Below are 20,537 nucleotides of genomic sequence, written 5' to 3' on the forward strand. Positions count from 1 at the left end.
TATATACAGATAGATAGATAGATAGATAGATAGATAGATGCATCTTTTTATGTTATGACAGTTTAGTGGCCCATTTTTCATGATTTTCCCATACAGACACACACACAGGCCCTAGTATTAACCTTTAAGCTATGAATATTAAAATCAGTTGAAAGGGTTTGTGTTTCCATATGGCTAGCGAACAGCTAATAGCTAATGAGCACATCTCCACCTTGTGGACATATTTTGACAAGCAATTAAATGAGCGTTGAAGAGCTTGATGTTTAAAATAAAGAAGAATATTTTACATTCAGAATAATGTAAGATTTAAAACATATTTTTGCGCTCCCATGAAGCTCTTCTGTGCATGAGAAGTCCTATTTGAATTGCAAATACACCCTAGATCAAAAATAAGTACAGTTTCTCAGTGCTGACTCAGTGCGGACACTGTGAGTTTGTTCCATCTGTGCACTCTTTGAAATTACTGCAAGAGTTCATAAACACGCTGGTTGGCCCCTTAACATCTGCATACAAGATGACAGGCAAGAAAAATAAAAAATACATCAGATTAAGTTTTTAAGGAAAAGTCCTGACACTTTTTTTCATTATGGCACTTGGCAAAATAAAAACAAAGATGAAATGTCTAAAGGTAACCGCATGGCTCTGGTAAAAACCCAAAAGGAGCCAACATAACACGACCTTCGTATTTTTAAAAGATCAAGCTTGAAACAAAACGCTGACACAAATCTGAAAAGAGCTTGCACATAAATAATGCCCAAAACATGCCTCCTCAGCACATTATAAATAATGAACATGGTTATATTTCATGAAAATGTATACCCTCTCACAAGTTGCACAGTCCGGCATTGTGGGCATCACGTTATTACCCCTTTTATCACATAAATAATCACAAGTATTTAAGGAATTTTTTTTTTATGAGAGATTAGATTGATTGGCCAGGCCTTACACAGGAGGTGTTTCAATGCTAGATACACTTCATTTTCAGTGTTAAAGATGGTGCTCATCTTCCAATACCGAGCAGCTTCCCACATGCACAGCCCAGGAAGAGGTTAAGCACAATGTCCTGATGAAGAATCATTATCCGACCCAGGATGAACAAGCCATATGAAATAAAAAAGTTTAAGAAGAATTGGGTTTAGTGTATGTGTATGTGTGCGCTGTACAAGGAAGGTTGAAGACTTTGACCCGCGTGTGGGTATGTTCTTCCTAGCGTGGGATGTAGCGCCATGGGAGAAGACGTGCCACCCGGCTGACCTTGCAGTAAAGCATGCAATAATTTATTCATTGCTTATCGTACTGGTTTTGCACACGCTGATGCAAAGGAAATGTGCTTTTCCCCTCACTTTCTGCTGTTTTAATAGGTTCCCTCTGAATCGTTCTTTGAACCGGTGTGGAGACCTATTGATTTCATCTCCATCCTTGCTTGAGAGCACCCAGATTGCGATCTTCATTTGCAATCTAATCTATTGGTTTTCAGTGGCTTTTTCTCCCAGTGAGATTAAGTGAAAACTGCCTCTCCCCTTTAGCACATACGCCGGCCCACCCTCGTAGTAAAATCAAAAGTCACCTTTACATCTAATTATTAAACTGCAGTTCCTCCCAGAGCCATTAAAATGCCCCTTATCTGAGAGTGGCCAGCTGGCAATGCCAGATAAATGGCACACTGTGGATCTTCTATAACTTTTTTACAATAGCAATCAACTGAATTGTCGACAGCCGTTAAAACAACATATTCACTAAATGAAGAACATAATATGTACATTATATATATAAATGTTATTTAGTATAATGTATAATATAAAAATATAGAAAAAAAACTATAACTTCCATAAATATATAGTCTCTTATGCTCACCATGAGGCTGCATTTATGTGCTCAAAACTACAAATATTGTAAAATAATATTACAATTTAAAATTACTGTTTTCTATTGTAATACATTTTTTATGTAATTTATTCCCGTGATGCAAAGCCAAATTTTCAGCAGTTATTATTGCAATCTTTAGTGTCACGTGATACTTTAGAAATCCTTCCAATATGCTGATCTGATGCTCAAGAAACGTTTCTTATTATTATCAATGATACAGCTGTGCTACTTAATTAACTAGTTCCTATAATGCTAAAACACTTCTGACATATAGGCCTCCACCATACACTATGATATTTGCAGTGTTTCTATATACAGATCTTATGACATAGCTGCAATATTTTAAACTTTTTATTGATACTGTTGAAAGAACACAGTTAATTAATTTAATATATGAACTTAACTGTATGTTAACAATAAAGAGAGAAAATACCAATACATACGATTTCAGTTAACTTCTTCATTTTATTATGTTCATTTGATTTAATTTAGAGTAAGATTTTTTTTTTAAATATCAATTAAATATTATATATATATATATATATATATATATATATATATATATATATATATATATATAAATATTTCAAGTCATCCTCTGATAAGTTTGCCGTGGCCCTAGTGGGTTTCAGCCTTCTGGTTAAAAACCTCTGTGCTAAAATGGCGAAAAAATGGTCAAGAACTTTCTTGGTTCCAATAGCACTTACACTTGAAAAGAGCCACGGTCAGGTTTCTTCATTCAATACAATACACCATCATTTATTATTTACAGACAGAAAAAAAAATTGCTCATTTTGTTTAAATTAACTGGCTACTCACTGTTTCCATAACTTCAAAGTTTAATGATACCAGTCTATTGCATGCAGAATTGAACACCAAGATAAACATTTGATTAAACATTCAGGGACACACACTCTGTGTAATTAAACTGTATTAGGTTAATTACCTCTCTCTCTCGACAGTCTAATTAAGTAGACGGAGCTTGTCATCCCTTCAGGTGTGGGTTACATAATTAGGTGTACTCTTACAATTATGGCAAGTACACAGAGAGGTGAGTCGCAAAGACTGTGATCCCTGAAACTGACCTTGGGGGGGGAGGGATAAATCCAGAAACTTCTTCCCATTCCTCAAAGAGGAGCTCACTGTAGGCTATTTCTAATAATGCCACCCTTTTAACACAGCTGTCCATCATTATGACTGGCTGATGGGAAGGTTATTTCACAACAAGCACTGAACTAAGTTAGGTCAGTATTGCCTCTCATGGTGTTCAAATCGAGCTTTGTAGTTCTAGCGGACATTCGATTTTCATCTCAACCGTGCTTACACAAGTGGAAGAAGAATGAAGGATTAGATCCAGGACGTGCATGTGACTGTTGGGTCGTCTGACACCCATTGCAACTGGAGGATAAGATCAAACAGGCCACAAAAGTATCATTACATGTGCTGTCAAGGCCACTGATACGTGTCTGTGAGCATGAACAGGCTGCTTACGCACGTAATCAATATTAATGAGGTAAACATTCCACTGATTCATTTTAAATGTATTAATGAGATAACTATTCTGCTGATTTATTTTAAATTGCTTTACTCATTCTTGTAATTCACTTGGCTACAAGGTATCATTAAAGTTTAATGATGCTTGTTGCAAACAAAGTTAACTGAAAACACTTGAATGTTAAAAGTGAAATGTGTAAATTTTTCCTGAAAATACTTTCTCCTATCCCTGATTTATTTGCAGAGAAAAACATACACCACCGCTCAAACATTTGGGGTCTTTAAGATTGCTTAAATGTTTTTGAAGGCAGTCGCTAATGTTTAAAATATGCCTGTACAACTGCAATTACTTGATGTAAAATATAGTAAAATCAAAATACTATTCTTGTGATGGCAAAGCTTAGTTTTCAGCAGCCATTACTCCAGTCTTCAGTATCACAATCTAAATTGTATTTATTTTTTTTGACTAACTTTGTTTGCAACAAGCATCTTAAAACTTTATTGGATAGATCTTTTATAGACCCAAACATTTTGATTTGGTTTGAACAAAACCAGTATGACAATACTGATGTATTAATTAAGCAGTTTTCCTTAAAAAAAAAAACATTTTAACATAAATATAAATGTCTTTAAAATAATAATAATAATAATAATAATAATAATAATAATAATATATATATATATATATATATATATATATATATATATATATATATATATATATATCTCCACTGTTTGTCAATTACAGCATTCAGCAGTCAAATATTTCAGAATTATGAATGATATTTCCTAATAGCCATCTGTAGCAATGCTGTATATCAGTTCATTAAACACACATACATATATAATCATTATACAAATATTTATAATACTGTAATATTGTTGCAAAGTTTATCTGTTTGCAAGGCAGATTGTCTTATATGTTGTAACAGACCATTTTTATATTAATTTAACTAATTGTAAACATATTTATTTATTTAGTGACTTATTTATTTAGATTTATTTAGTGCCTAACTGTTTATTAAGCAGGATAATGTACAGTAAGTAATCATTATTTCAAAATAAATCTCTTCATGGTGATACAAGTCGACAGTCATTATCCCTGTATATTATCCCTTACATATCATCTTACCGTGCTTGAAGCAATTAAAGGCCTTGGTATGATGCAACACCAGTTTTGAGCTAGAAACCAGAAACTGATTGCCCTATACCACTTAAGGACAAGCTATCTGACCCACACAAGCCATTTTCAGCCTCATCATCATCAGATTCAGTCACAATGATGTTATCAAACAAATGTATCAAACTTGAGGACTTTCCAAATTAGATAAGAAGATTAGATGCACTTATTCTCCCATCCATTGTTAGCCTAAAAAGCTTTTGTCAACCACAATGATGGCACAAATAAGACTCTCTGTCTGACCTTTTTCCAGATATCACGGGGCACATCCTTGGCTGTCTGTACAAATGAAGACTGCCAGCAAAGCAGATAGGAATGGCAGAATGTCAGGAAGTTCTCCATTGCTGTGATATGACACTTATCTGCTGGCAAACCATAAATAACGAGCCCTCGTTCATCAGAAACCAGAGCCCTGACGTTTTGCTGCCCAGCCAACACTGACCTAAGCAGATAGGAGTTTCAAAGAAACTGGACCCTGATGATTTTTGTTTACAGTCAAGTGGAAATTATTTTTTTTTATGGTCAAAGGTTTTGATGAGCACTGAGAAATTTCTGAAACACAGCAGAGACATGAATACATGAATACATAAATAAACTTACATTCCTCTAAGCATACAAACAAGAGCAAACTAAATGGTATAATACAAAGCACAGGTGTGTGGTGAAATGTCTCGTTTATGTATGGTATAACCCTTGTTCCCTTAAGGAGGGAACGGAGACGTCATGTCGAATGACTGGCAAATTGGGATCTCGATTAGAGAGAACAATCTACTTTGAGTGTAAACAAAATGATCCAATGCACACTGGCATGTGATTATTGCATCCAACTGCTGCTGATCACAGCGTTAGTATAAGTAGGCAGCAGGTGCATAACATCTGGTATCCCGGCCACTCAGTGTTGGTACAAAAGATATGGTGATGGATGCAACACTTATAGTGAGCTCGCAACCTAAACAGCAGTGCGCACCCTGTGCCTGATAAGCCAGGGTGATGGCATCCACTATCCAGTGGGCCATCCTCTGCTTAGAGACGGCAATCCCCTTCTGCCGGCCTCCATAACAAAGAGCTGGTCTGAGGTCCTGAAGCTTTGTGTCTGGTCTACATAGCATCTTAATGCTCAGATGGAACAGAGCAAAGCTAGGGCTAGGTCTACTTCCTCCGGGGGCAGTGCTTGCAGGCTCACCACCAAATCCCTGAAGGGAGTAGTGGGAACCTTGGGTAAACTGCCGGGCCAGGACCTCGCTGGCAGAGAGGCTTCTGAAGAGGCAAACAGGGTTATCTGGGAGTCAGCTGGCCCCAACTCTAGGCATGAATCATCGACCAAAATGCATGCAGGTCCCCTACCCTCTTGATAGAGGCCAGCGCAAGCAGGAGCAGAGTTTTCATTAGTCTGTCTGCAAAGGCTTAAATAGTCCCTGCTGTAGTGTTGTGAGCACTAGAGTCAGGTCCTAAGAGGGTATAGAGGGTGCAAGACTCTGTTCGGGCATCTTCTGGGGTCTTCCATTCGATGAACAGATTCCACTTCCAAACATAAGCTGTTCTCATAGACGGTGCTCTCGCTGAAGTGATGGTGTCAACCTCCTCTCGAGGAAGGTCACCTAGAACCTAAGTGTCACATCCAGGGACCAGACATTAAGTTTTCAGACATGGGTGCCATAGTCAGTAGATCCTTACTCTGAGGAATCGGCCAAGGAGTAGCTGTCAAGAGGAGCATTAGTTCCAGGAACCAGGTCCAGGTGGGCGAGTATGGTGCACTTACAGGACCCGCTCCTCATCCTCCCTGACCTTGCACAGTGTCTGTGCAAGAAGGCTTACTGGGGAAATGCATATTTGCGTAGGCCCCATGGCCAGCCGTGTGCCAGTGCATCCACTGGCTGTCAAAGGCTTCTGGAGAGGCAAACAAGTCTACCTGAGCGGCTCTGAAATGTCTCCGAATCAGCTGGACCTGGGGAGTCTCCATTCTTGTCGGTTGCGCCACAGCTGCCATATGCCCCAGGAGCCTCTGAAACTGTTTCAGATAGGCCACCATCCTGCTCTTGAATGTATTCAAACAGTTCAACACCTTCTGAGAAAATTCCTGCATGAGGTGTGCTGTCTGTTTGATCTCCATACCAAGAAAAGAGATCCTCTGCGTCGGAGACAGTTTGCTCTTTTCCCAGTAGACCCAAAGGCCCATCCGGCAGAGGCGCAAGAGCACCAAGTCCATGTGTTCACACATTTTCGCAACGTGTTCACATATTTTAAGACACAGGGCAACAGGGACAGTCAGGAGGGCAGGACCTCATACTGATATGGTGCTAGCTAGGCACCCATATTCCGTGCAAGCGGGACCAACAAAACTGGCGCCGTACCCACAGGGTGCAGCGAGGTGAAATCCAGGGACACAACTTGGGCAGCTAGTGAGGGGACCAGAGAGGGGTCTGAGTGAGTGGTGCGAAGCTGAGTAGGGCCTTCAATGGTGCTCTCAAACCACCCGCTGCTGCCTGGTGAAGGTGGATGATGAGTGTGGTCCAGTGTTGGTTTACCCCCGACTCTCCGTACCCTCCTAGAAAGAGAAAACCACTCTCTCGTTGAGATTTCCAGATTCTCCACCCAGCCCTCCTCACCTCCTGCCTTCACCATCACCTAAGAGCAGCTTCCTCCCTCTCTGGGTCGCCTGTCAGGTGGGTGTAACCAGCAGATGGGTGGAGGCAGCAGCTGCCAGCATGGACAGGGTGTGCGCCTCAGTTTGCTTCAGTGCAGCCGAGAGCTGTTGGGCCAGGCTCTTGACCGCATCCCCAAAGAGGCCAGTCTGGGACACAGGGGCATTAAGGAACCAAGCTTTGTGGGCGTCCCTCACATTGACCAGACACAGCCTGTTTTGGCACTCCTAGACCACCAAAGTGGACACTGCACAGCCCAGAGACCGCACAGTGACCTTCGTCACTTGTAGGTAGGGCTGGGTAAAACAATTTATTTTTCGGTTAATCGCTTTTTAAAATGTGGTTAATTCAAAATCGATTCTCAAAGGCCATGAATCGATTTTGATCCTTATTTATTTCCTCAAACATTGAACAAAAGATTAACATTAATCTAATTACTATTATTCTCCACTAGATGTCAACCTCTTATTTGCCTTGCACAAAGTTACCAAGGAGCGAGAGGAGAACCTGTCTTTCATTCATTCAGTGTTTAAAATGGCAGTATAAGGTGCTTTGTCAACGTTGAAGCCACCTTCACATAGAAATTCAGAGGTATGGAAGCATTTAGATTTCGCAAGCAAGACGACATTGATAGTGTTGTGAACGAAGCTATTTGTGTGATTTGTAATGCAGGGGTGAAATGCTGTAGTAATACTACAAATCTGTAAAACCATTCGATGAGACATCACCCAGACGTTACAACACCCCCACAGCCGAGCACACAACTGAAGATTTCTACGGAGCCCAGCACGTCACCTGTAGGAGAAAACAAATACAATCCGTGGCGACTGTTTTGCAATCTGCCCCCTCAGTTTATAAACCATACTCACAAATTCTTAAACTGTTCCCTCGGTTTAACAAATCGTGCAAACGGTTACATTACATTAATAAACCATACCCACGAATTTCCAATCCGTGCGCTCAGATCTGTAAACCGTACCTTAGTTTTTTTAATCCCTACCCAAGAATTCATAATCCGTGTGCACGCTTTCGCAATCCGTTCCCTCGGATTTGTAAACTGTACTCACGGATTCATGCAGCAAGCTCCTAGGTAGCCTACGTGTTAATTTACTGTATTATTAAAGATGAATATGTTGAATATGCCAACAGCAAAGTGTCTTAAGTGATTCTCCATCAAGTGTAGTACGAGGTGGAATACAACGATTTAATAAGAAAGATGTGCATCAAAAGCTTGTTTAATTTGTGGTAATCTTAGCACTTGATTATTATTGTATAATAAACCTGGAATTGTGACTGACTCTGGAGTAATTTGTTCTTTTGTAAGTCGTTTTGGATAAAAGTTTCGTATGCATAACCTGTATAATAATATATAATAATGATAAAAATAATAGTTATCTTTATTATTTTTATAGGCTAAATAAATGAGTGCACTTAAGAGAAAAAAAATGTTTGTCATAAAATAATTCATGAATGCTTTATTTTAAAATAACCTTTTACATTTTTGGAAATGTTTGTGTAGGCTACTATTCCTTGTTAACATGAAGACTTATTTGGGTGATTGTATTATACCAAGCTTCCACTCACCAGGGTTAGATACACGCTTCACTGTTTATGTTATTATTAAATAATTAGGCCTAATATGACATTCCATTCAGTTACAGAGCAAATAAATGACAACATGACCGGGACATTATTTGTTTTTTATTGCTTTTTACCTTTTTTATTTTCCTTTAGGAAATTCAGGGAGTTTTCTATTCTTATTTTTAGGGTCTATTTTAGGCTATAAAACACAGGCAGCAGTGTCTTATCCTATTGGTGATTAATGTAAAATAAACACTAAAAAGAAGACTATTTTGTGAGTGCTGATCATGGTCTCATAGAATGCTGTGACGAGTGGGGCGGGGCCAAGGGCCGTGGGAACGAGAAGATTGGAGATGACCGACACCTGCTCGACCCACCGGTCTCGAGTCCCACGGAGGAGATGGAAGGATATAAAACTGGAGCGAGTGAAGGACAAGAGAGGACCAGGCCTGGGCTTTATTTTATGTTTTTATTTGTGCGCATCAGTTGTCCGTGAGGGGCTGATGCGCTGTTTTGTGTTTATTTATAATTATTAAAGTTTCTGTTTGGTTGTCCGCCCGTTCCCACCTCCTTCTTCCTGATGATTATGGAGTTTTTATTATTACAGTGGTGCCGAAGCCCGGGAGAAAGAGGGACGCACTGCTGAAGATCCCTCGCCGCTGTGGTGAATCCGCGGTGCCATCAAGCTGGCGAGGAAGTGTGCCACCATGGATGCTCGAGGCGGTGGGCTGGAGTGAGTTGCCGGGGACGGGCAATGTGGAGGGGCGGCTGCCATCCATGAGGGAGAGGAGGAGTCGGCGGCGTTCGCCAGGGGGCCGGAGCCTGCTGCTTCCGTGAAGGAATCCGGGGGAGCAGGGAACGGGGGACTCCTGCTGGCTGCTCAAAACCGGAGGAGCTGTTGCCGCCCAGCGGGCGGCGGAGGAGTGTCGTGCCATTTGCCGAGGGCCGTCCAGTGCCACCGCCAGGCACCGCGGAGGAGATCCCCCAACAAGTGGAGGGCCAAGCAGCAGTGCGTCGGGGAACCAGAATCTATTTTTTTTTTTCTCTCTCTTCTCTGTCGCTCCTCCTTCCATCTCCTTTTCTCTCGCCTGTCCTACCCCCAGGTTCCTGCAGGTCCCTGTGAGCGGTTTTTGGTCATACAGATAACAGTAATACATCCTTCAAATCTGTAAAGACTCAACGTTTATTTGTGTGCACTCACAATAACAACAAAACAAGCTTTTATAAAATAATGAATGCAAACATGATGCGCTTCCTGCCGTCTCAGTCTGTGAACTTGAGCGCAAAACTCCATGTATATCTTTGCCTTATGGGCATTAAAAATACATCTACATAGAGTCAAATGTCTACTTTCAAATGAATCAATTCAAATGGAAAACAAATTTTCTCAAATTATGTTAACAGTATGAAACATGCATACAAGGCGCATCCACTACTGTGTAGATGACGAGTCGGTGTCGCCCAGTTCATCTCTTAAGCCGAAACAAAGATAGCACTTATTTATCAGTAAATTATTCAAATTTAAGGCTGTCTCCTTAATGTTTTTCCCTGACACATTCATTAATTTGTGGAATAGTTTACCTGCACACCTAAGAATTTCTCAGACTATTGGAATTTTTAAGTCGTTATTTAAGACACACCTGTATTCCTTGATATTTATTTTGAGCTAAGCTGAGACATTGTGATGTTTTTACTGTATCTGTCGTGTTTTTGTGTGCGTTTTTTCTGGACATTGTTAAGCAGTAATGTACACCTCATAATACGGTGCCTGTCTCTCCTCAGTGCCTTCAGGGGATCGGTCTGTCAACCCTGCCACCCGCGGTGCTTCAGGGTGTAGCGGTGATTCAGGGAACAGAAGTATCTAGCGAGCGCTTCTCTCAGCTTCTGCCAAGAAATGTAGTGGTTCTGCCACCAGCTTTGCCCTGAAGCACCATTCTTCAGGGCACATCGGTCTCCGGCAAGTGCTTCTCTGTCTCCGCCCAGAAATGTAGCGGTACTGGGAGGCTTACTACCTCTTCGAAGGTCTCTTCTGTTCCCTGCTGGTCCTCCGCTTCAGGGCACTGAGATAGTAGCTTTAAGTAAGCTCTAAGTTCTAAGCTCTTAAGTTCCGGTCTCTCAATTGAGGTTGCTGAGACCATTCTCCAGTGCAGAGTTCCTTCTATGAGGAAACTGTACTCCTTGAAGTGAACCTTCACTTCCTAAAGCGGCAACCGACAGCTCAACCCAGTTGGTTCAGTGCTGGAGTTCTTGCAGGTACGGTTCTCTGCAGGGTTATCCCACTCCACATTGACAGTTTCCATGGCAGCCCTAGCTGCTTACCACGACACTCTCGGTGGTCTGTCTTTCAGGAGAGACCCACTAGTTTCATGTTTCCTACATGGTTCACTGAGGCTGAGGATAGGGATGCTATCCATAGCCTTGAGTCCTATGATCTCCCCTTTCCAGGCCAGTGACTCAATGGATAACGTGTCTGACTATGGATCAGAATATTCTAGGTTCGACTCCTGGCTGGCTCGCTCTGTGCCTGTTAAGGGGAAGTCGTGGCCTAATGGTTAGAGGGTTGGACTCCCAATCAAAGGGTTGTGAGTTCTCGTCTCGGGCTGGACGGAATTGTGGGTGGGGGTTGTGCATGAACAGCTCCCTCCACCTTCAATACCACGACTTAGGTGCCCTTGAGCAAGGCATCGAACCCCCAACTGCTCCCTGGGCGCCACAGCATAAATGGCTGCCCACAGCTCCGGGTGTGTGCTCATAGTGTGTGTGTGTGTGTGTGTTCACTGCTCTGTGTGTGTGCATTTCGGATGGGTTAAATGCAGAGCACAAATTCTGAGTATGGGTCACCATACTTGGCTGAATGTCACTTCACTTCCTTTGGGGGTCAAGGCTCACTCATACAGAAGCTGGCCTTCAGGACGCTGCGGAATGTCCACTACATTTACTAGTCAGATTCTATACCTGCATTTTGCATCACTCCTGACTCCTTTTCTCTCACCTTAGCTGTGCTTTTTTTTACTAGACAGGGACTTGCAAGTCTGGTGGCATAGGCATACTCATTCCCAAAGCGTCTCAACACAGCTCGAGTTCCCGAAGGGGATACGCATCAAGATTACTGCAACAGAAATGAGTCGAACCAGACAAATTAAAGAGTCTATCAAAGCGATGTTTGAAACACGAGAGCCGAATTCCTCAGGAAGTCATAAATCAGTTCTAGTGCCAAAAGAACCAAGCAAGATGACCAACCAACTTGTTCACACAACAGCTTCAACATTAACACCACTAGAACAATTATTTACAATTTCAATTCAAAGAAGAGAAATTTGGTGCCAAATGTGTTGTTCGTAATTGAAATGCAACGCTGGACATCACATGGAAACCCATGAGTTAGACACTTCCATTGACTTCCCCCCACCTAGCAGAACCAGACTGAAATTCCTAAGGGGGGGAAGGGCTTTAAACCTCTGTCTTCACAGAAAAGTCTTCACAGAAAAGTCTTTGTCATGAGAATGGCAAAGAAACTGCTTTTGTACATATATATGGACCAGAATGAACTCAAAAAGACTCATAAATGAATCAGTCCATCGCATCACTCCATATTCATTTATGTGGAACCCACACATTTGACTATCATGTTATAATCACTTATTGTGTATGTTTTTTTTTGTATAACTATGGCATAGCTTAACGATTTATAATTGTGTTTGGTTTTGGAACAAGTCAGGCCATTTCTTAACACCAAAGCAGCCAAGTTGTTTTTATATACTATGATTTTTTCACATATCGAGTATTGTTTCATAAATTGGTCATTAACTAGCATATCGAGTCTTAAAACTATTGAATCTCTATTTAAGAAAGCCATTAAAATTTTTGATAAAAAGGCATTGTCATTTCACCATTGCAATATTTTAGAGAGACATAATTTTTTAAGTTTTGACAATTTCAAACGTTTCAAGTACATTTGTCTAGTTTATAAGGTGTTAAATAATCTTGCTCCACCTCCACTGCATGCCTTTTTTCAAAGGCTTGCAAGCGGAGGTAGCACACGGGCCTCTATAAAAGGGGACTGTATGATACCATTTAGACGTACCACCTTTGGACAAAATGTAATATCAATAATAGGTGGAAAATTTTGGAATAGCTTGCCCCTTGTGATACGTCAGTGTCCTTCATTCACCTCCTTTAAAACTCAATTAAAACAGTGGCTCTTAGATAATCAGACATGTACTCACTTTTAACTGTAACTTTAGTCATTAATGCTGGGGGAACTGGTCGCGATTGATCGCGTCCGGAATGGAGGTTTGTGTTTGCATGGTGTATTTGTGTGTGCTCTGTGTAGTTGCTTTGTGTATATGAATGCACACATATGCATTTATTTAATAAATATTTACATGCATATACTGTATGTACATTTATACATTGTCTATGTTGTATATAGGTGTGAATAATTTACGCATGGATAAGTAAAGATCTTGAGTGTGTATGTGCGTGTGTGTGTATTTATGTATGCGGGATGATTGTGCATGGTGCATGCATGTGTATTGTGTGGGCGCGGACTATTGTTTTAGATGTGGTTGGTCGCAATTGTTATTATGTTATTATGAATTTTTGTCTTGTTTGTTTGTATTGTTGATGTATATTTTTATTTTTGTGTATTGTTGTCATAATGATTGAATGTTATATGATTGTTGGTTATTTTTTTTTTGTTGTTTTGTTCGTTTTTATGTCACCGGCCTAGGGACTGCAGATGAAAAATAGTATCTTTTTACTAATTCTGGCATATTTACATGGTGTATTTTCATACAACAATGTACATGAACATGCATGGTCCCTATTAAATAAACTAAAAAAAAAAAAAAAATGAAAATAAAAAAAAAAGTATATGTGTGATCGAATCTTCTTGCTTGAATTAGCCCTGACAATAATTTATTTGTCCCATGTATTGTATTCGTGTTATAGGAATCATGTCCAAAATTAGACCCTGCAAGGAAGGAAAATTCGGACCACATGCTTGGTAAGATAAACAAATGATTTATGATACCCCTCGAGCCAAGACAATATCTGATTGGTCAAGACAACATTTGAGGTGTGGCCAACAGGCCAGTTTAAAAACTGAGGACATCGTAAAATCTTTGCTTTTAGTTCTAGCCTTGCTTGTGCTATCAGTCATGCCAGCTTTTAGTCTGCTTTTTAGTCTCTGCTATTAGTCAAGCCTGCTCTTAGCTTTTAGCTTGTAGCTTTGCTACCTAGCTTTAGCTTTTAGCTTCTAGCCATGCTGTTTAATCATCACTGTTCTTTGAGCCCGGTTCCAGCGTGCTTCGGCCTGCAAGCCTGCTGCTACTTAGCCACGATGAGAAGGAACACAACCTAGTCTCGTCAAACTTTATTTCTTTTCTTTTCCGTTTGAGAGTTTCGTGTTCTGAGTTAAGTTTTGTAATGTCGAGTCTCCGACGCCTGACCTCGGGTGCCCGTTCAACTTCAACCAGCCCACACGTCATGACCTCAACCTCATTGAGGAACTCAATGCGAGCGCTAATTACGTGATTGATGGTTGTTCATGTCTATGCAATTTAACGTATTGCTGTAAACTTGGGATTCCATATTTCCATTCTCTTAAACTCATCTTTCCCTAACTTTCGATCTTCCTGCAACTTGTATGAATGTGTGAGTGTATGCGTTTATGTGTTAGATTAGTTTATATGTCTTAGATTTATCTAATAAAGCCTTATTCATATTAAAAAGAGAAGTATCTTGTGTTTTGTGCTTACAAGTTAATGTCTTAAACTGCCGATCTTGTTACTGTGCTAATTGATAGTGTTTCACTATAGTTTGGATATTAGTATCCAGCGCAGATTTTATGTTAAACGGCTCGTTCACTGAATAGCAGGGCGTCTAAGTGACCAGCCGTGAAACAGTGATTCTGTTCAAATTCCCTTTAAAATCTTAAATGATTCCCTTTGAGCTAAATTGACCTGTTTCCGTTACATTACATATGTAACCCTAGTTCCCAGAGGGAACGCAATGCTTTGTCTCCTGCCATACTTCCGGCATCCCTGCAAGCGCTGCCCTCATTCTACCAGAAGCTGCCACTGTATCCACAGCACATGCTTTGAAGCTCTCTGGTCTCTACATCACCCTTCCCGTGACGTAGCGCAAATTCGAAAATTATGATTCAACTAAGAAAATCCTTAGTCGGGGACACCTCTACTATATATTTATAATTAAAATAAATTTTTGGCTTGCAGTAAATTTCAATTCTCTTTTATATTTAGCCTTCAGCCTTTTTCATGTACAGTTTCAGAAACAATTTCATTTTCAGAGACATCATTACAGAACCTTAATTCAAAGCCTAATTAAGGTAGTCTAATTTCTTTATAATATAAAGAAAACTGCTTACTTCATATACAAAAAAAAGTACTTGCTGTTATACAATAATTAAAGTCATTCATTGAGGTGCAGCTGAGAAGATAACAGTCTAACTCAGATGCAAAATGCAGTGCATCATATATTCGAGGAAGGCTGTTAGTATTCACAGAAAGTTTGTGTGGGAACATCCATGTGAGAGTCTTTCTGTGTGTGGGCCTCACTTTGCCTGTGTGTATGTGTGCATGCGTGAGTGTATAACTGTTGAGGACTCTTGAGAAAGACAGAAAGATAGCAAGTGATGGCGCTATGCCTATGTGTGGCCTTGTTACTACAAATGTGAAACAAGTGTTTGAATATGCTGGTTAAGCACACCTGTCTAGTTCAGCGTTTGACAAATCACCTCCATAAGTTTGGTGCTACAGTAATTATAATGTGAAGCAAGCCCATATTGCCCATCAATTTTGCTATCAGCATTTGTTACATAACATCTGTGTAGATACAAATAAACAGGGTCCAAAATGAACACAGAAAAAGTAATTAAAACGAGTTGCTTGCCATTTGACCAGAAAACATATTTTTCCTTTAACATAGAACAGTATAACACCAAGCAATTTTGCCCCCCAAAAAGTTAAGTACAGTTCGTGTACTGGACTATCAAGTAGAAAACAGTGTCAGGGAACAGCTTGTGAAGAAATATGAGATGTGATGTGATGAAGAAAACAAGAGAATTCAAAGGAAATCTCATTGAACTTTCAAGCTTTGAAAGACCACAGAAAAAAAAAAAAAAACTCCAAAAATTTGAGTGGAGATTAGATAAAGAATGTTTAGAATGTCTATTGTTGTTATATTACATTATTATAACTTATTGGTGGGGAAAAAATTAATTAAATTAAACAAGAAAATAAATAAATAATTTGAGAATTGGTGGAAATTATACAGTTTTTATTACTTTTTTAAAAAATGTCTAGAATGTCTATTAGACTTTTTGTTGGAAATTTTTTTTTAATTAAATTAAGCAGTAAATAACTTGAGAAGTGGAAAATACAGTTTTAGTTCTTTTATTACTAAAATAAAGAATGTCTATTGTTGAACTTTCTGTAGTAAAAAATTAAATGAAATTAAATAGAACAGTAAATATTTTGAGAAGTTGTGGAAATTAAACAGTTTTTATTACTTTTTAGAGAGACAAAATAAAAAAAAAAATTCTATTTTTGCAGTTTCTGTAGTAAAATAATAAATGAAATTAAATAGGACAGTAAATATTTTGAGAATGTGTGGAAATTACATTGTTTTTATACTTTGTAGAGAAAAGAAAAATATCTAGAACTAGACATTTTTTTGAGGAATTGAAATTAAATGTGTGTTGTATGTTGTGAAAATGACACTGGTGGAAATTACTCTATTTCTATTACTTTTTAGAAAATAAAAAGGAAAATGAAATGAAATGAAAAGAAAAGAAACGAACCGAAACATAGGTGGAAATGACACTGTGGTGGAAATGAAATTTTTTTATTACTTTTTAGAAAAAAGTCTACAATGGCTATTGATGGACTTTTTGTTGTTGAATTTAATAAAATAATTAAAATATAATTATTTTCCTTTAACATATTAACTCTAGATCCTCATAGAGTAATTTATTTTCCCTGGTGTTAGGGCTCCAAAATATATAAAAATAAAAAACATGCAATGGAAAGCCAGCTGGAGACATGTTCAAACCAGTCAAGTGTTTCAATTCTATTATCCAGAACTGAGATTTCTCTGTAAGATAATCTCCTCCAGTGCGGTGGCTTTTTTGAATGTTGCTTCAGAGCCTAAAAATACACCAGCAAACAAATGGATGGGTCCCACTGCTTTTTTCCTGTAGACATCAACCGTCTCTCCCCTCCTCCTGGCCTGCATGGCTGCTAGACCAACGGCTGCTTCATTAATGCATTTCTTTCGCCTTGCATTTCAGAAATCTATTAATCATCGAATTGAAAAGTACATCACTCCAGGTCACTTAATTTATAATGTCGCCTGACAGAACCACATTCAGTTGGCACCAAAAACAGTGGCAGTATTTCCTACCTCAGCCATTCTGTGTAATTCCCAACAGGGCATGCTTCTATTTTTAGCAAGGGGTCCTGCATCGATTGGGCGCTTATTAGTATAATTTAACTGAGCGGTCCCTCCCGCCTCTCCTTCCCACAGAAATTCACTTAAATTATAGCCGTCAGCCTTCCCCCGCTAACACTCGGCTCTCTGATAACTTAATGCCATGCACATACACACCGAGTAAATAAACACAGAAGATCGCTAGCATCAATTGTCTTGCACAAACTCCCAAGCTAGCAGCACTGCAATGCTTCAACGACGTCTATATGAAACTATTAGCATTTCAGTTTATATGTTATGCTGTTTATTTTGGTCTCATAGATAGAGTATCCAGCGCTGTGTATATTTGGATGGAACAACTGGGTATTGGTGTGGGCAACTACCTGTTAAGCTGAAACTATTTCTTAAATCCCACCATAAACGCTCCCACTATAAACACCCTCCCACGAAACGCACAAGCATGCACATACCAACACTGGCATGCACACATGACAAATGCATATGCTTGCATTCTCTTTTAGGCGTCAACTATGTACACTTTTACAGGCCATTATGTTTTCCTTTTTAATCAAAGTTAATCAGATGTATGATGGCATCGTGCAATTCTAGCTCTGAGGCATACTGTTACCCTTTTGCTGTGCCAAAATGTTACTTGTGCATGATGCTAGGATTGGTGTTTCTATGGCAACTGCCTACACACACATGCCCACATGATACTGAGTATTAAACATGCATTACATTCCCAAAATGTTTTGTAGTCTTGGTAACGCCGAGTGCTTTGACACAATGTTGGCAGAAAGTTTAGAATTAAAGATGCAGAAGCTCAGTATCACTTAATCATTGTTCACAAGGGCCCAGAGTGCCTCTAGACAACAGAAAATCAGCCTGCCTTATTTACACTGGTAATACCGATGTCAACACATGGCACTATAGACACACTGAGCTGCAGGACGTTTCTGATGGACTGTGATACATACAGTATATACATGCATACATACATATCATTAATTATGATGCACTGGTTTAGTACAGGTAAGTTTTTGTGCTAATTTTGCACATTTTTTAAAGATATTTTGCTTTTGCAAGGATGGGAACATTCTAGACGTTTCTGTAACATTCTGTAATATTCTAGTGATTTCTAGAACGTTCCTCAACATTGTGGGACAAATCATCAACGTTGTCGTACACTTCTGAAATTTTGGCTCACACGCTTTTAGTGACTGTTTATGTTAAACTGTTGTTTTTAGCTCTGTTTTGTGCATAATTACACACCATGTCATTTTTGTGCATGATTAATTATGTATGAGTATGAGTATTTTTTTACTCTTTATGACCAATGGTAATGTGGTTTGTAGTTTGTTTAATGGTGTAATTGTAATAAATAATATTATGAACAATTATAATTACATTCTGTATTTATTTTCTACATAAATTCTAATTTAAATAAATAATTTTAAAGAAAAACATCCCATTACTTAAAAAAAATATCATAAACTATAAGATTTACAATAAATTATAATTATATATGTACTGTATGTATGGTTCAGTTGAAGTGTATAATACATTTTTTTACTTTTTTTTTACACTATATTTAATATTGAGAAATACATACTATTTACAGAAACCGATATAAACTGGTCTCATTCTGTAGCTTTACAGGTATGAAAACTACTATGTACTTACATCAAAAAAAAAAAAAAAAAAGTACAATGTACGGTAACACTTCAGTATAGGGACCAGTTCTCACTATTAAAAAGTTGCTTATTAGCATGCCTTTTAACATATTGGCTGTTTATTAGTACTTATAAAGCACATATTCTGCATGACCACATTCTACATCCCTAATCCTACCCAATACATAAATAGTACTGAAAAATATTTATCAAAAGTTGTACCAAGGGTTTGTTAATAGCACAAATTGGACCCTAAAAATAAAGTGTGACCCAATGTACTTATTATGTTCATACTGTATTGCATAATATTGTTACAGCTATTGAGGTGGGATATGGGTAACGTTAGGGAATGGTTTGGTGGTATGGGTAAATTAAAGGGTGGGTTAAGGTGTAAGGGAAATTAATTGCAGATGAAATTACATGCAGGTATTTTTTTTATGTAAGTACAATGTAAAATTACACAATTGTTAATTTAAATGTAAGTACAAATGTAGTAGTTAAAGCCACCAAATATAAAGTTGAACCAAAAAAAGGTAATTATAAATAAAAGATTGTATATAATAAGGAATCACAGGTTATCTAGGTCTTAGTGAAATAAATAAAAAAGTGTAACTGTAATGTCTAGGTCTGTTGGATGTTTAAATATAAGCATAAACCTGTATGAACTGGTCCTAAACTGTGGTTAAGACAGACAGGCATAGCAGCTAGATATTTCCTTGTTAGGGTGCACTGATGTAGGCAGCTGACTAGCACATTTCTTTTGACCTGCAGTCACAGTAGATTACAACTCCTTATTAAATTGTCTATTGCTATTGTCTGACACATTATTTTGCTTATTTCTTCCACCTTGTCCTTCACCCTCACATTATGGCTCATAGCAGACTATACACAGGAGTCCGAAAAATCAATGCAGATGTATTGATCATCCATCATTTGAGGCTTGATCATCAATCACACACTGTTTGACTTCACAAAAATGCAGTGGTCAGAAAAAAATGTCAAGTGACACATTTATCTACCCACTAGGTGAGTTGTGTGACTTATTTTAAATAAAAAGCAAATTATATGTTGTTTTTATGAATCATTTTATAAATGCTATCATTACATATATGTATTACTTTTATAAATATACTATAAATACATAATTGTCATTATAGATGTCTATATAATTATAAATATTTATGTTATAACATTTGGGAGAAAGGCAGTTATATAATGTACTAGAAAACAGTGTGTGACTTTTGATTTGTGACTTGTTTTTCAAATTGGTTAATCGTTTTTGGCCATACTAGTCAAACAACTAACAATAAATGCATACTGTATGTAAATGTCACCCTTTATTCCCTTTCAAGTATCATTCACAGACCAACGCCAGTGAGCCGCAGTATAATGTCTATTGAAATCAAACTAGGCCCCTTTGATACTCGCAGAACATATTTATAGCACGCACCATTTGTTCCTCAACCATTGTTTCTCCTGTAGTCCTGTGACACCTCATGCGTATGGATGGATGGTCTCCAAACTATTGCATCCTTTCATCTTTTTTTCCACTTGGCCCTGTTTGAAAGACAAAGCAGATGCAGTTTTAGAGGCTTAATAACTGTTATGGAGGGAACTTTAATAGCACAGACCCAGGCAGGTCATTCA

General features: G+C 38.6%; 1 protein-coding gene across 1 annotated transcript in view; it reads right to left on the bottom strand.

Annotated features, from left to right (window-relative positions):
• Positions 1 to 20,537, bottom strand: part of trpa1b (transient receptor potential cation channel, subfamily A, member 1b) — a 170,373-nt gene that overhangs the window by 37,329 nt on the left and 112,507 nt on the right. The window contains exon 5 of the mRNA XM_026201071.1: positions 20,341 to 20,447. The gene's annotated coding sequence lies outside the window, so the exon portion shown is untranslated. The remainder of the gene's footprint in view (positions 1 to 20,340; positions 20,448 to 20,537) is intronic.

The sequence above is a fragment of the Carassius auratus genome, chromosome 24, assembly GCF_003368295.1.
Source record: "Carassius auratus strain Wakin chromosome 24, ASM336829v1, whole genome shotgun sequence".
NCBI classification, from domain to species: Eukaryota; Metazoa; Chordata; class Actinopteri; order Cypriniformes; family Cyprinidae; genus Carassius; species Carassius auratus.